The sequence below is a fragment of the Malus domestica genome, chromosome 04, assembly GCF_042453785.1.
Source record: "Malus domestica chromosome 04, GDT2T_hap1".
NCBI lineage: Eukaryota > Viridiplantae > Streptophyta > Magnoliopsida > Rosales > Rosaceae > Malus > Malus domestica.
Window position 1 is genome coordinate 22,324,019 of NC_091664.1, and position 17,332 is coordinate 22,341,350.

The window sequence follows — 17,332 nt, forward strand, 5'->3', positions numbered from 1 at the left end:
GGGACCAACGCGTGGCCTGCTTTTCACACGTGGCGCACATACATGTGGCCGGTTTTTGCTTCGCTTTTGAGTTTTGAGTTTTGGTTTGGGGTTTGGATCCTCCCCTGAGCTAATGGAGAGTATAATTCTAACCAGTTATCATGGGCTGTTGAATTTTTATCCAACGGTTACAAATATGGGGTTCCTTTAAAATTATAATAATTATAGCCATTGAATTTTTATCCAATGACTCATGATAACTGGTCAGGAAGATCCTCTCCATTAGCTCAGGAGAGGATCCAAATCCTTGGTTTGGGAAGTAGGAGAAGGATTATGAAACGAGTTTGATAATATAAGGGTAAGGTTAGGAAAATCAAAATTTTAAATCACATGCATTTATAATAGTATTTTATTAAACTGAACCGCGACATAATTTTAGTATTTGGATTTGGAAGTTGCATAATTGTGAACTCAATTTTATCTCTATTAATCAATAAAACACCCATTGTCAATCAAAATTTTATGAAATTACTAGTTTAACCATCTAATTTAAACAAAACATGAATAAGAAATATGATGTAACAATGTAATTTCACACAACCAAATTTTGGTTTTTTTTTTTCTAGTTTAACCATCTATTTCGCCTGAGTGTTTGGTGAAAATAGGAGCCTATTTATAGGGCTAGGAGTGGCCGGTTTTTCAAGGGATTTTGTGGTTATGGTTTTGGCTTAATTAGCCAATTTATTGGCTAATTAAGTATGAAAGAAGTAAATGGGAGGTTACAAAATTATTTATTTGTATAAATGGGGTAATAAAATGGAGAAAAGTGAGAAAGGTGAGGATGAAAAGGAAGTGGCCGGCCCTTTAACAATTTTTAGGTTAATTTGTGTAATTTAATAGGTATTTAATGGATTAATTAGGTAATTAATCTATTAATTTACCAATTAATATTATTTTGGAGGTTACTTTGCAAAAAAGGGAATTTGATGAGATGAAGATTGAATTGTTACCTCTTTGGAGCATTTTTGAGCTGCTCGCGTGTAGGAATCCCGGTGTGCCTCAAGGGTAGTTTGGTCCTCTTTTACTAAAAAATCCACGTGTCGCCTTGTGATTATTTTTGGCTCCACAAATGCCCCCACACCTGCTGGGCTGCTCGTAGGAAAAGGCAGCATGTGTAGAGATCTTCTTGCTCTAGGAAACTTAGGATTACTTCTTTTGATTTTGATGTTGATTTCCTCTTTAATGTGAAATTAGATCCTTCTAGGAAAGGGAAATAAATTTCTATCAAAGCCTATTTAAGTCCACCTTAAGGGAAATAATTGACCGAACCGAAAGTTCAATTCTGATTTTGGCAAAAAACCAAACCAATTTGAACCAAACCCAACCCTAGTGGTGGTCAACCACGTCGCAGCCAGGAGAGCCATGCAAAGTTGTTTTGAAATGAATTCACATGGCGCGCACTACCACTCGTCATGGGGTGTCACGCGCGTGATTAGCGCTTAGGGGAGTGCGGTTGGTTGTTTAGAATGGGCCCACGTCGGTTGAGAATTTTTTTTAGTATGTTAGGAATACAATCAAGTACATCATTATTATATTACAACTGGTTAAATACTTGAACAAGAATTCAATTATTTATATAGGAATTTTAACGAAAAGCTTTCAGTACTGTTAAAACCACATTTTTACACTAAAAGGTTAATTATGGTACTATTCATTTTACCCTTTATTTTATCCTTATCGTTAAAACTCAAAGTTTTCAAACCATTTTCATTAGTTTCCCTTTACTTATATTGTGACATTTAGTATATCAAACGATGTCTCTGACACATTAAAATTTCTCTCGCCGGTTGATGTGTAGTTAGGGTTGGTGGTGTTCATACTATGATTTTCTCTCGTCGGTCGATGTGTCGTTAGTGGTGGTGGTGGGTAGGTACTTGGAGTAATGGGTATGTGTGCGTTAGTTTCTCTTCCATCTTCGCTGGATGTGAGTTTGACTCGGTCTTATGTGCATGCTTTCCGTGATTCCTTCTTTCATCTTTCATCTTTCCTTCTCCCCTTTGATTTCGTAACCTCATTATGCAGTGATGTTTGGTTACTCAACAAATAATAAGTCCGACAAAAAAAAAACAAAGAATAAGAATTTTTACTCAAAATTTTTCATATTCGAATCATAAAAATGTGTGCTTATAATCAAACTTATTTATGTTATGAATCCACATGTAAATATCATTTATGCAAAAAATGAATTAAAACGAAAGTTGTTTAGTCAATCTACTGTAGCGAATACATAAACGGTTCGTTAGGCTTCACCAATTCATTTATTTGTTTTTGTACAGTTTGATAACTAAACGACCGTAGTTTTAGTTTTAGTTTTAGTTTTTTTGCAGATGTGATATTGTTTGGGCCTAAAAATACTATTTTGGGCCGAGTTTAGATCTTTCTCGGCCCAGTGTTAGATAGGCCGAGTTTAGAATCCTTCTTGGCCCAGAACTCGTGTACATGTGTCATTGGGAGATATTTAGGCCATGGGCCGCGCGGTCGAAGTTGGCCATATCCTATCGGAAATTGGGAATGTGGACGAATCCTGTTATGAGAAGGAGTTTCGACGAGATCAGGATGCTGGGATTGAACATGGTCTGATAATGAGTTATGTTCAAAGTCCTAATAGGAATAGGATTGGCCAAGATAAAGTTGGATCATGAGAATGAGTTTTAATCCGGGAGTGATTAGGATTCAATACAAGTTGGCTGCTATAAATAGGGAGGGAAGACATCGAAACAAGCCTCCAATTCAACACACAAATTGCCCTGCGCATTCTCTCGCTCCACGCAAAACCTCTCAATAACCTTGAGATTTTTGTTTTTCCTCCTTTCGACGATGCACCTTCAGTTTGGATAAACAACACTGTGAAGGCAACTGGCAAACATCTTCAGTTTGGATAAACAACACTGTTGCCGTAGAATCAGCCGACCGTGGAGCATCTTCAGTTTGGATAAACAGTACTGTGACAGGGCCGACTGGTTACCTATCAAAGTCTTGGTCGAGAAGGATTTTTAAATCCTTATCGGCAAAGGTCTTCTCGTTAGCCTTCTCGGCGAAGTGAGGTGTTACAAGTTATTATACTCGGCACGTTGAACGCCGAGTCGTTTATGATTGGTTATTCGCAAGTAGGTTTTTGAGTTCGGCATTCTAACGGCCGAACCACTTTCACAATCAAGACGTATATTCGTTTTGAATACTTGTGTCTTTATACTCTGGTGTCGATTCGGCGTGCTCATACTCTTACGAATATAATCACAGTGATCGAATTCGGCACCGATGATTTGTGAACTTTGCAGAACTAGTAGCTTTGTCTTCAAGCTTTAGAACCTGAAGGCCGAGGCGTGTTCCTTCCTCGGCCGTAGTCGCACGATCAAGAAGTCAGTTGCGCACCCAACGCAACATCAACAAATTTTACTCCTCAGCCGAGCTTGGCCGATGAGTTGGCACACCCTGCATACAACCGAAGGACGTAGTTAGCTTACTAATTACTCAACCTGCGCGCCATGTAGGTTTAGTAGTTTTAGGGTCAACAGATATCTATAGAGTAATTTATAATATGAATGATTCTAATCATAAACAGAAGTTTTGATTGGCTACATATAGTTTTGAGTAAGAACTCTTACTCATCTTTTGTGTAGCCAAATATTACTCACCTTAATGTCGTAAATGTTCAAAATTTATTAACTACTAGAGTTCTAACTCAAAGAATAATAATTTCAATATTCCATCAACTTCAAAATCAACATTTTAAAACTAATACAAAGACTACACCTGTAAAATAAAAAGTCAATGTATAAGTGGTTGGTCCATTTAGCTTAGGTTGGTTTACAAAAGCTTAAAAATTTAACCAAATCAATTCATAATTGTTCAGTTTGGTTCTAGCATGTTCCCATTTTTTCTTTGTTCGAAACCAAACTTTTCCAACCACTATAGTTTGGTTTAGCCGGTTTGGTTGATTTGGTCGAATTGATGTCCACCCCTATCTACGACAATTTATTAGTTTTTATCCGTCTTAATTGTTTGCTGAGATTTGCATTTGCATTTAAATCTAAATTAGGCGAAAGACATACTTATACCTTTATACGCAACCGTAACATATTCTGTACCAATCCAGAATGGAAGGCAAGCAAAGTATTAAGTCAGAAATTTGGGACATCATGTTATTGTTTGAGATTTCTCTTTACTTGTAAGTAAGAAGTTATAAATTTCAATCACGTAGCTATGAGTTTGATTTAACCAGCCCTTTAATTAAATATATCATCATCGTTTCAAAATTACATCAACTCAATTTACCACGTCGTGTTTTTGGTTAATGAATGAGGATCCTCTTCGGATCCTCTTCGTGAGGATCTTGGAGATCCTCAAATCATATATGTTCATCGTACATAATGCGGTCATTTTTCTTAAGATACTGTTTATATTTAATTTTAAATAAAAATATTTACAATAATTTCTGACTGCACGTTATACAATGAACAAATGTGATTAAAGGATCACGGGAATCCTCACAAAGAGGAACCAGAGAGGATCCTCATTCTTGGTTAATACTTTTGTTTTGTAGCACTTGCTATAGCGGACTTCACATTTGACCTTTGCCGATTTCCTTGTTTGTATTGTCAAAATGCAAAAGAGTCTGCAGTCTTCCATGCATGGCATGAGTGAACGTACAAAATAAAGCTTCTTCAATTTGTTAGGACGTGTTCTTGGAGTATTATACTTACTTAGGACTAACTTAACACAAAATGTAATATGTCGTGCTATTTATGTAAGTTAAATTTAAAATTTCTAACTTACATGTAAATAAAAATAATACTCATTAATAAATAGAATAATTTTGTTGAGACTTAAGAAATGTCGAATTCAAACGGTTTTTTCAACCATCGACCCGATTAAAACCACATTTTTGTTGACGTTAGTTACACCAATGGAAACCGAGGCTGACTCGGCATGATGATGCATGCAATATTGTGTAGGTGGATATCTTAACTATTATAACTTTTTTTTTGTCAAACGATAGATTTTGTTAAATTAACCACCGACGGATTTTAAACTCATGCTGTCATGCAGGGGCTCAACATCTTTTTACCAGTAAAAGACCACTTGCGACTGTTATAAAACCTTGGATTGAGTAATTTTTTAATTATTTTCTAGTCTTTTAATTATGGTGTCATCATACGTATTATTGCGTGTATGAGGTTGGTTTGAAATAGTATAACGTCGATTGAGATTTGATAGAAGCATTGCAAAATGATTGACAGAATCCTATCCATTCCACCACTCATACATGTCATCCTTGAGTATGCATGACTATGATCTATGGAGAATCGGAAATCGATCATCTTCGAATCTTGTGTGAAAGAGAAATCAGAACTTCTAGTTTGTGTGAGGTAAGTTAACGAAATGAGTTAATAACGGTCGTCAAATTTAATTTGAATGATTTGAATTGTCTAGTCTTTGAGCTCCGGACAATCAAATCTAGAGTGAACCCATGTCTATTTAAAATGCAATCTAACCATGGTCTAAAATATCGATATTATCGGCGATATTTCGCCGATAATATCGTTTTTGTGAGAGGACGATATTTTTACACTTATCCACTTAATTATCGTCAATATATCGCGATATTATCGATATATTCGATAATATCAAGATATTATCGATAATATCGCGATATTTTAGGACTGGTGCTAATCAGAGAAGAACGTTGGAGCTTCTACAGCTCCGGCCGACTGTAAAAGAGCACCCTAGACTCCGATCTAGGTATCAAAATGAAACACAAGACGAGATGAATGTTTTTATTCCTTCCATTTACCGTGAAACGGTCGGAGGTGTTCAAAAAGTTCCTCGACACTCACGGCCTCGCCGGAGCTGGGTGTGCCTTCCCCGGGTTGATCTCGTTCTAAAGCTTTGTTAAAAAAAACGAGATAAAACTTAGTATATGTCAACCACACAACATCCAAGATGAATTGAGGTAACCTGGGGCTTACTTAACCGGAGAAGGATCAAGAGAACTCGCCGGAGAGTTCCTGGGTCCCATTGTCCTAGCTGCACCGAGAGAAAGGGAGAGAAAGACGAGGTTTAGATGGTGATATTGATGCCGTTGACGGAGTACTACGAATGGTGTGCGGTGATTGGGTGTGTGTGTGTGTTTGACGGGAAGATGAGAGAACACAGAGAGACTTGGGGAAGAAAAGGAAAAGGAAGAGAGTGCGAGGGAGGGAAAGAGAAGAGAGAGAGATAGGCTTGGACACGGGGAACAACAAACAAAGGTGGGCCCTGTGGCACACCTATTAAGACTCAAAAACAATTTTAAAAGTAAAATAAACTCAAACTTAGTGAAAATACAATTTAAATTGGGGGTGGGTGTAACAATCTACCACGCAATATATAAAGTGTAAAATATATAATGAATTAGTACAATTCATTATATATGCAATGTACAGAGTTCCTATGATGTTCAAAATATTGTACTAATTCATTATATATAAATGATTATGGTGTGTTTAAACTTCTTTCATTAATTACTACATATTTTCTACATTCAAACTGTTTGCCAGCTTGCTATATAATCAACTTAAATCAGTTAAATCCATCATGCAATGCATTTCCTTCCAATTTTTTGTGATAAATTAATAGATAATTGACTAAATAAACATCCTGTAAAGCTTCAATAAAAATTTCCAAGTTTTTCTTATAATTTCCGTGGTTTTTATTCAATTTTTATTGATATCGATAATATCCCGATATTTCCATTGAAACTTCCGTATTTTTGGACTACCGATATTTCCGATATCATCGATATTTTAAACCTTGAATATAACTACTTCCCTTAAAATAAAATAAAAAGAAATAAAGGCAACTAGGCAAGTACGAAATTAAGGGCTTGCTATGTAATACATACATAATTATCATTCAGCGCTTTATAAGTTTGTCTTTCACATACTTGTACGGACCTTGACATTAAAAAAATAAAAATAAAAATCTACGGACCTTGAAAACTGTCAACGGATCTAAGTAGCAAGTCTTTTAGAAGTTATGGACAGACCTTGGCAGAAACGGCACGTCCACTAATTGCTCGACTAAATTCCTTAGCGAAAAAATTGAAAGATATACATTATAAAATAAAAATGAAAATGTTGTGGCCTATATTTAGTAGAGATGTGCGGCAAAGGGAAGAGAGAGATTAGAGAATAGACTTGACGGATTGTGTTTTAATTCTCAAATCCTTGTGCATTTATTTATAGTAATAAGGAAGAGAGAAACTTGTTCTCAAAGTAATACAAAGTATATTAGGAAAGATCTTTTAGATCCCAAAGAATTCCTACTTTATCTTTACTTAGGATTTACACAATCACATATTGATAAGAACATATGTCACAACACTCCCCATTGAGAGTGCAAATACTCAAGTAGATGGCGCATCAGATCTTCAGGAAAATGTAGAAGCAGTTGATGAAGTCGTCTCGTCTAGTCGGCACAAGTAGCGAATGCGAGTCTTAAAACTAGTGGAAGAATGCATATGTGGTAAAACTCACAAAACCTCGATATGGCAAAACCCAAGGTAAGACAAAAGCTCATTGGTTAAGGAGAAAAGTGAGAAGTTGCATTAAGTCAAAATTATACGTCTTCTGACGTAAATAGAAGAGCTCACAAGGGTATGATCAGCCCAGGATGGGTGTCTCGTTAAAACCTAGTTAGGTAGCAAAAATCCGGTGGGAAAAATGCTCTTAATCGTAGGGAAAAAGAGTACATTAAGGTCAATGAGTATACTTCTAGATACTCCCCCTGAGTTTGACAAAACTTCTAAATGAAACTATGATGTGAAAATTAACTTAACACACAAATTAAACCCTCTTTTGATAATTGTAGTATATAAGTAAGTAGGGATCGTTCTTAAACTGAGGATTATGAGGGATTGCTAAAACACTCTAAACTGACTCAAATATATAAAACTAGGCTAAAAACACTTAATAGACTAAAAGAACTCAAAACAAACTGAAAAGACTCAACACTAACTAGAATAACTCAAAACAGCTTAAAACAACTAAATAGACTCAAACTAGACACTAGGAATGACTTTGGACGAAAATTGGTTTTAACTTGACTCAAAACACTTAAAAACACAAACGAAACAGATTCTAATTAATTAGACACTCTAAAGTAAAAGGGGATTTGGTTTTGGACGAAAATAAAGTAAAACAAAGCAAGAACTAGAACCTAGAACTAGACAGATTTGCACAAAATTGGTTGAATTAGATGGATGATGGGCTAGCTAGAGGGTTCTTCTCCACACATGACACACTTGCATTCAAATTGATTTCCAATTGTTTCTTTCAATAGACCATGAAACTCAATACCCCAGGTTAACCGTGACAACACTTTTTTAACCTTCAAGTTCTCCTTAAGTTATTGAATTGGATGGGAAAGCACATACAACAATTCAAAACATTCTCTAAAAGTCCCCTACATGAAAAGCACAATAAAGATACAATCAAAGATCATTAAGCTTCATGAAAACTATAAGCATTGACGAGGCATTCGTAACTATGATGAGCATGATACTCCTACCAAGGATTCTCTTAACGCGATCGTTTATAAGCAACCTCCACTACTTGGAAATATAAGTTTGTAACTATTAGGTGAAATCCCTTATATTTTAGCTTCAAATCCCTGCATGAAAACTAAGCGTGCACTCTTAAAAAACATACAAGAATAAGTTATCAATTAAACGGTTAAGCAAATTGAATTCACAACTTATGAAATAACAACTGAAGGTAATCAATTCATAATGCAAGTATAATCATGGTTTTGAATAGCCCCCTAGCCAAAAAGGGCTTAGTTCCTCATAATCGCAAAACAAAGATAAACAGATTTATACATTGGAAACAAAAAAAAGAAAACAACTAAATGCTCCCATGATCCAAATTGAACAGCAAGCACGTCCAGGTACTTTCCTTCCATTCCTTTGCTGCGGCACAAGGTGTTTGTGATGGTTTGAAAGGTTGTTTGTATGGAGGAATGGATGAGAAAAGGTATGGTGGTGTTTTTGGATGGATTAAGGTTAGAAAGTATAAATGTTTTTGAAAGATGAATGCGGCTCAATGTGTCTTTGAGAATGGATGGGAAAAATGCAGCTGGATGTCTTTATTTAAAGGCTTTTGGGTAACAAGATGCAGAAATTAATTTAGGTTAGAGAATTAAATCCAAAACTTCGAGGAAATAGGAGTTAGAGCCAAAATCCCAAGGGAATAAGGACATGAGGTGCGGCTGAGAAGGAAAGGGCAAGGGAATACCTTGCAAGGCAAGGAAAAAGGATTTCCTTTCTTATTTAGGTGCGGCAATGCCCTAATTCTAAAGGGAATGAGTTTTCTTGTGCGGCAAGGAAAGGTAAGTGAAGAGAAATGTGCGGGAACCTACAAGGGATGAGATTTATGTGTCCCAAAATATTTAGGACTCCTCCTTGTAGCTGAAACCTTTATGCATTAGGATTAGGAAACCTTTACTTGGCCAATCCCTTTTCTTCTTGGATTCCTTTTCCTTTTTTGACTTGAATTACTTCTTTTCCTTTTCTTTGGTAGATTCCAAGCTTCTTTAATCTTCAATTTCGTCCATCCATTTGGCTCTAAGCATGTGATATCCATTTTATGCCCAAAACTGCTGCAAAATGCTCCAAAATGCACTTCTTTGTCTCTTTAATCCTTTGGACCTACAAACACACGAAAATGACTTGAAATACTACATTAACTAAGAAATAACAACACAAATGCACAAGAACAAGCTATCTAAGTCGCATAAATATGCTCCTATCAAACTATAAGCATCGCAAATGAGAAAGTTACGCATACCAATTCCTTGGACAAGCTTCTGGAATGTAGACTTCAGCAGTGACGTGGTGTAGATGTCGGAAAGGTTGTCTGGGATTGGATTGCTTGACTTCAATCTTCTGATGCTCATGTTGATGTAAACATAATATGCTTGGTGTTGACTTGTTGGATGTATCATGATCTGGTTGATATATACGGCGCTATCTTCATAGATTGTTGTTGGGACTCAACGATGGATGAAAATCGTAGGGATTTTGAATATGATCAACAAGAGTTCTCGACCATATCTCTCACGTGATGAGACATAATGAGTCTTGGAACGATTAAAAGGTTTCGCAAGAAAAGGTCTATCTGGTTGACCTCCAAGATATTGTGGTGCTCCTTAATGGTAAAGACATAACCATTTGGGAACGTACCTTGTGCGGTCAGACATATGGTCTGATTCAGCGAATCCCACAAAATAGCCATCGTTCTGAACATCAAGGGGGTGTGATCTATTATGAGATGCATAGGGATAGATAAGCCCAAATCCGTAGTAACGAAAAAATGTCTTTAACACCAAATTTGGTGGTGGCGTGTAAGCGCAATGCCATTTTATGCCAAAAGATTATCAGCACATAAGATGTCTGATCTAGTGTATTTGAGCTAAGTACAACAAACGCTAATGGTACTTAGATATGGCTGCCTCACGTTCTAATACGGAACCTTGTGCTCCATACCTTCCGTAAAGGTCTCATTTGCATCTAGCATACAGACAATCAGGGTATACTTAGACGTAACACCTACTGGGTCTAGTTCGAGTGGTGGACCAGAATACCATCATAACTAGCTCGAAACTTTAGGTTGAGGTAATGTCGAGTTCTCCCAAGATCATTCATCTTAAAGTCCAATATGCGAGTTAATTTTCTCAACTCTGGCAAATCGGATTTTGTAAACTCAGGGGCATATATCCCTAACTGATCAAACATTCACTTAGACGGGTATACCACATTCATCCGGATAGTTCTGCATCCGCAAAGTGAAGGCCTCTTGAGAGCCGAGAGGATGTTCTTGTGGTCTAGAACTATTTGAATCAGTACATGTAAGTCATTTGAAAACTCCATGTAGGGTTCGTATTGCGATCCCAGAGATACTACAACCACACTTGTAATGCTGCAATCAATCACATGGCGTATGAGAGAAACCTTGCGCCACAATGCGTCATATCGCAATATTTTATTCTTCTCATTCGTCATCAATTGATTCTTCTAGTTGACCAATCAGTTCTACGTTGACAATAGTTAACGAAATGTGGTTCATTATCATCGCTTTTCATTTATGTCAGTAGTTACCATATAAATGAATCATCATCTATGATAATCTCATTCCAATTTCATATCTCATCCAAACTAGTATATAGGACCAAGAACTTCAGGTCTCGGGTGTAATCCAGATTTAATCTCATGAGATGAAAAGGTTTGAGACATCGATCGAGGGACGGATTTGTTCATGCCATATTCCTCCATTTTTTGGGAAGTGAATCCTCGAACCGAGTGATTTACCATGCTTCTGGAGTAGGATAGATTGATTGGCTAGCCACAAATGTATGAGGGTCAGCCACAATTGTGGCGTTCCTGCTTCAGGGACAAAAGTCCGTCGTACATTTAGTACATATCTTTGTAGTTACATTTGCATCTGGTATATGCTATTTCGTCACTTTTGCTAGATCAAAGGAAGTGTTTGGTTATACTCTGACGATCTAAACTGGGATCGATATGAGACATAGTAGGGATGTCCATGATAATTCGCGTCGTTCTTCTAGGAACGTTGATATTCTTATCTCCCCCTAACGACGGGAAGACTGTCTCATAAAAGTGACAATTTGCAAAATGAGCGGTAAAGAGATCGTCTGTCAAAGGTTCTTAGTAGCGAATATTAAAAGGAGAATCATAATCGACATAGATTTCCATCCTTCCCTGAGGATAGATTTCCATCCTTCCCTGAGGACCCCTTTGTTCTTTTGTACGTAAGGGCGGCGCAAATGGCACATAGACCGCATAACCAAAGATGCGCAGATGCGATACGTCAGGTTCGTATCTGGTAACCAACTGACACGCGTTTTATAAGGTTGGATCATGACAGGCTTCAGACAGACCAATATGGTTGCTTGCAATATTGCATAGGCCCAAGCAGAGATCTGGAACTTGGTACGTATGACCAATCAATCGCGCAATCATTTGAAGGCGTTTAATGAATGCTTATGTTGGGTCGTTTTGGGTATGAACATGAGACTTGATGTTTAACTTCAAAAACCCAACCGACATGCAATATCCATCAAAAGTTAAGGTTTTTTATGTAAATTCTCCAACTTATCAAATTAAATAAATTTGATCAGATAATCAGGGTGGTGAGCCCTTAGCTTGTTAATCTGAGCTACCAGTGTGGAGAATGCAGTTTGTGGACAACAGCCACACGTGTGACCAACGTGTAGAAGCATCAACCAATACTATAAAGTAAGGTGGTTGAATCAGTCCACTAATCTCCCTTTTTTTCGAATCCTTTGTAAAAAGATGGAGGGTGCTAAGGTATAATACGCGTCCAGGTATGATCCTTTTACTTTTGGAAATTTCCATAAACATCAAAGTTAGAACATTTAGGTTCTAAGCAAGGTCTGAAATGCCGATATTATCGACGATATTTCGCCGATAATATCGGTTTTTTGAGTTACCGATATTTTAATGGTTATCCAATGCATTTTCGTCAAAATATCACGATATTATCGATATTATCGATAATATCACGATATTACCGATAATATCGTGAAATTTTGGATCGGTGCGAATCAGAAAAGAACGCCGGAGCTTCTACAGCTTCGGCCGACTGTAAAATAGCACACTAGACTCCGATCTAGGTATGAAAATGAAATAGAAGACGAGATGAATGTTTTTATAACTTCCGTTTGCCGTGAAACGGTCGGAGGTGTTCGGAAAGTTCGTTGACACCCACAACCTCGCCGGAGATGGGTGTGCCTATTCCCGAGCCTATTTCGTCCCAAAAACCTTGCAAAAACACGAGATAGAACTTAAATTTGACATCTATGCTTCAATCTAGAATAGAAAGAGGTAAACCCGAAGCTTGCCTAACCGGAGAAATTAAAGAAACTCGCCGGAGGGTTCCTGCGTTCGCCGAGTTGTAGAGGCGAGAAGGAAAGGGAGAAAAACGAGGAAGGCCATGTGGGAGAAGGATCGAGAGACTACAAGTCTCTGTGCGTGTGTGTGGGAGAAGGGAGAAGAGAGATCGAGAGATCTCTGTGTGTGTGTGTGTGAGAGAGAGAATGGAGAAGGGAAAGAAGGGAGAAGGATCGAGAGATAGAGAATGAGGTCTCTGTCTGCGTGTGTGATGCCTGTGTGCGTGTGTGGTGGCGTGTCTGTGTGTGTGTGTAGTTCCTGAGAATCCTGACAACTTTTACAATTACTTTTTGACAATTTCAGACCATGGAAAAAAATAATGGTTGTTTCATTCAAAAGCATCTAAATGATGCAAAACCCAGACAACTTTTACAATTACAACTTGTACAATTTCAGACCATGGACAAAAATAATGATGGTTTCATTCAAAACCGTGTGCCACTATGATATTCTTTCACATTCTCAGAGGTGGAGTATCAGATCATCACACATTTTTTGACCCTTCGAAAATTAAAACCTCTATTACACCTTTTCATTTCTTCTTCTTCCCTTACCCCTTTCAGAGCCATTCAAGATCCATTCCAGGGCTTCAACATAAAGGGTTCCATATTTAAGGTAAGTTTACAAACTTATATTTATATTATTGTAATTTATACAACAACAATACAACAACAAAAAAATTTGTTTGGACTCGTATATTAAGTTTTTTAAGTAATTAATACTTGCATGTTAATTTTTTTAAGTAATTAAGTAATGTTAACAATTACATGTTAATTTTTTAAGTAATTAAGTAATGTTGTATAATTATTCCCTAGGATAATTTTAATATGTTTAATGTTATTTATTATTTTATTAATATTAGGTTTTATTATCAAATTGGATTATTATTCATTAATATTAGGTTTTTTTATTATCAAATTGGATTATTATTCATTAAATTGGATTCTTATCAAATTGGATTATTCATTAAATTGGATTATTATTAAATTGGATTATTATCAAATTGGATTATTATTCATTACTATGTTTAATATTAGGATTATTTTTTTATCAAATTGGATTATTATTCATTAATATTAGGTTTTATTATTCCATATTATTTTTATAATTACTTAAATTTTTACAATCATTTTCTTTACTTCGTATTTATTTCTTCTGTAGAATAACTTTATTATTTAGGTTCTCTTATATAACCGTCATCACTACTATATTTTTTGGCCAAAAACAAATTGTTTAATTTTTATGAAAAATAAATATAGGTACGATTAAAATGTCCAGTGGAGTTACTAAACGTGATCCAGCTTGGAAACATGGAGACCCAATAGACGGAAACAAACGTGGCATAATTTGCAAATATTGTGGTCGGGTAATGAAGAGTGGCGGAGTGACACGACTTAAATACCATCTTAGTGGATTAGATCCAACAAAAAATGTCCAACGATGCGATAATGTCCCACCAGAAGTGAAGGCATTCATCACCACATTATTAAAAAAATAAAAAACAGCAGAAGGAAAAGATAACACATGGAATGGAAAATATTTGAGCTGGGCTACGAGGAATTGGCCAAGCGGTTGATAGTGATGATGATGACAATGAGGACGAATGTGATGATGACATGGGACCAGAAGAATGCCGCAGTTTGAAACAAGCATTACGGGCCTCCAAACAGTCAGCATGGGAAAGAGAACAAAAAAAAGGTCGTACCCAGTGCACAAGGCTCCCGCTTTACGCAGGGTCTGGGAGAGGTGAATGTCGGCTAGCCTTACCCCCATTTATGGAGAGGCTGCTCCCAAGTCTCGAACCCGAGACCTACCGCTCATGGGCGAAGGCACTTGCCATCGCACCAAGTGCGACCTCTAGCATGGGAAAGAGAACACCTTCATAAAATTCCTAATAGAGCACAAGGTTCCAGGACAAATGATGGTGCACAAATGAGACGGGGAGCAAGTGTTAGAAAATCACAACCAACACCACCAATAGCCCCAAGTTTATATAAGTCATCCAAAGCACGTCAAAAGAGTGTTTGGAGTTATTTCACTGGAGGTAATGTGAAGGAGGGAATGAGGCGTCTAATTAGCAAGTTCTTTATCTATGAAAATGTCTCTGCTGAGAAGGCATCATCACATCATTTCAAAAATATGGTATTGGGATGTCAACAAGCTGGTGTTGGAGTACAACCTCCCACTCCCTATGAGGTAAGAAACAAATATTTGGATATGGAGTATAAAGACATTGGCGAGTATGTTAACAAGTTGAGGTCAAAGTGGGAAACTAATGGTTGCACAAACATATGTGACGGATGGACTGGCCCGACCAGATTGTCTATCATAAACTTCATGGTATACTCCAAGGGAAAGACAATTTTTTTGAAGTCTGTTGATGCTTCAGACCATATAAAGAACTACAAGTATATTTACAAATTATTGAGGGATGTAATCATGGAGGTGGGAGAGCATAATGTTGTCCAAGTCGTGACCGACAACGGTTCTGCATTTGTCAAAGTTGGAAAAAAGTTAATGAAGCATCATAATGTGTTTTGGACATCATGTGTAGCACATTGTATTGATCTCATGTTTGAGGCAATGGGGGAAGAGAGATAATGTTGCTACTGTGGTAAAAGGACCTAGAACGATCATAAATTATATTTACAATCACGGTTGGTTGTTGGCAAAGATGCGTGAATTTTGCAAAGGAGAAATTATTCGTCTAGCTACCACTAGATTCGCCACCAACTATATTGCATTAGACAGCCTACTTAAGAAGAAAGCAGGGTTCAAGTAACTATTCACTAGTGACGATTGGGTCAACCACAATTTCAGCCGCTCAAATGCAGGTCGTATGATGGAAAGTATAGTGCTTGATCATGCTTTTTGGACTCAATCAGAACATGTGTGCCAAGTGTTTGAACCTTTTTACAAAGTTTTACTGATCGTTGACACAGAAGTGTATCCCACTATGGGGGCAATATATGAGTTGATGCGTGTAGTGAATGATGACTTGGAAAGAAAACATGGTGCAAGGTGGGTCATAAAGATAATTTATGACCGATGGTATAAAACATTATACCACGATTTGCATGCAGCAGGTATAAATTATGTCATAATTTGCAATTCATTTATGTAGTTGCATAAGTATTATTTCTCTTATTAGAGTATGTGTTTCTTTGAACAGCATATTATTTGAATCCTCGATACCAATACAGACCCGGTGTTGGAGATGATGGTACCCTTATGTACATAATGTATACTCTAAATTAGACCCTGCATCACCAGCAGTTGGCCAATTTGGAAATGAGGTACACAATTACTTAAATTATAATAATTACTTTGTTGGATTAAACTAACACGATTTATTGAATTCAGCTAACATGGTTTAAAGATGCAAGAAGAACTTTTGGAGAACCAACATCAGTTACTGCTCGAACAAAAATCTCTCATAGTGAGTGTAAACATATTTCACTATCAGTTTATAATAGAATTTGTTGGAGTTATTAGGCTTATTAACATTGTTTTTCATTGTAGTTGAATGGTGGATCATGTATGGGACTGATGCACCAACTGTGAGAAAGTTAGCAATCAAAGTATTATCACAAACAACTTCCTCATCTGCTTGTGAAAGAAATTGGAGCACATTTGCACTCATACACACAAAACAAAGAAATAGGTTGGCTCATAGTCGGTTGGAAAAATTAGTTTATTGCTACTACAACATGAAGCTTCAAATTCGAGATAAGGAAGCAGAAATAGTTAATGTCGATTGTGGTGACCCACTAGATGTGTTTGATATTGTTGCTGAAGATGATGATACAGAGGGTAACCAACTTTATCAATGGATTAGCCTCTTCATTTAGATGATGATGAAGGCAACCCAGCTCTCATAGTTGCTGAAGAAGCACGTAATGAAATGATAAATGTAGAAAGAGTATTAGAGGAGGAGGTGAGATGTGGCAGCGTTGACTATTTCGAAGAACTTTTACACCCAAGACCAACAAACACTGGAATTCCAGCGTCTTCCAATCCTACACAACCACAAGATCATGCTGATACTAATGATAACTCTACTACAAGATCAGGGGACTTACCTACCATCGGAGGTAGAGCTAGAGGTAGTGGTGAAAGATATAGTGGAGTTGGAGGTAGTGGTGGATATGGAAACTATGTTGGACCACCTTCTGGATTTATGAGCCCCTTCATTGGTGAGGCAAACTTCACGCATGCAACACAGGATAAGGACCATGGCAGTAGGCGGGCAGGACCAGGAATTGGTGCCATAGGGAAGGACTATACTCGTACAGAAAGAGGCAAGGGGATTTTGTCAAG